Here is a 972-nt window from a genome sequence, read left to right as displayed (position 1 = left end):
ATATGTGTGTGTGTGTGTGTGTGTGTGTGTGTGTGTGTGTGTATACATATATATGTGTGTGTGTGTGTATATATATATATACACACACACACATATATATACATATATATGTGTGTGTGTGTGTATATATATATATTATATACATACAATTGTACACACAGGCATATAATCATCTAAATTCTAGTATTCATATATATATATGAAAATATAATATACATACCATACATGATGGCTGTGTGTGTGTGTGTGTGTGTGTGTGTGTGTGTGTGCAGCATATGGCACCATTGAACTCATAAATGATTAGCGGTAAAGCAGAAAGAACTAACAAACATGGAAAACATTTCATCAGCCATGCAAACCAGACTCACCATAGTTTCTGTACATTTAGATTCACAAACTTTTAAATTCCGTGATGGTATTCCACTGACAGTACCAGTAATACAAGTAATATGATGAATATCACCGACACAATGGACAAAGGAGGACCAAAAAAAAAAAAGACACCATACGAGTAAAACAGGAAACTACAATCAGAAACCATTGCAATTGTAATACAATACACAGACACACAAACACAAACACATACACATACATGCTGATGAATAATTTCTTTTAACAAGTAGAGTGGCATCATATTAACAATTAACATATTAACATTGCTCTAATATGTGTGTGTGTGTGTGTGTGTGTGTGTGTTTAGGCGAGCTGTGTGTGTGTTTAGGCAGGAACATCCGCACACGGGACAAAATGCTGCTGGGATTAATAAGTACCAGTTGAACGCTGGGGTCAAAGTAATTGACTGAACCTCTTCCCATCGAAATCGCTGACCTTGTGCCAAAATTTGAAACTAATATTACATACACATATGTATAGACACACACATACACACGTATGCACACACACACACACATACATACAAGTGTTTGTGTGTATATATATATATATATATATATATACATGAATGAATAATTT

The 972-nt window shown here is 34.3% G+C and overlaps 1 protein-coding gene across 2 annotated transcripts in view; it reads right to left on the bottom strand.

Moving 5' to 3' along the window:
* Nucleotides 1-972, bottom strand: part of LOC106881988 (uncharacterized) — a 450,650-nt gene that overhangs the window by 243,806 nt on the left and 205,872 nt on the right. Inside the window, exon 1 of one of the 2 annotated variants that reach the window (XM_052975672.1) lies at nucleotides 369-548. The exons of the other annotated variant lie outside the window; for it this stretch is intronic. The gene's annotated coding sequence lies outside the window, so the exon portion shown is untranslated. Of the gene's footprint in view, nucleotides 1-368; nucleotides 549-972 lie in introns of those variants that run through there. 2 annotated transcript variants of the gene reach the window in all.

This window comes from Octopus bimaculoides, chromosome 2 (assembly GCF_001194135.2).
Source record: "Octopus bimaculoides isolate UCB-OBI-ISO-001 chromosome 2, ASM119413v2, whole genome shotgun sequence".
Taxonomy (NCBI): domain Eukaryota; kingdom Metazoa; phylum Mollusca; class Cephalopoda; order Octopoda; family Octopodidae; genus Octopus; species Octopus bimaculoides.
This window is presented reverse-complemented; position numbering and strand designations above follow the sequence as displayed.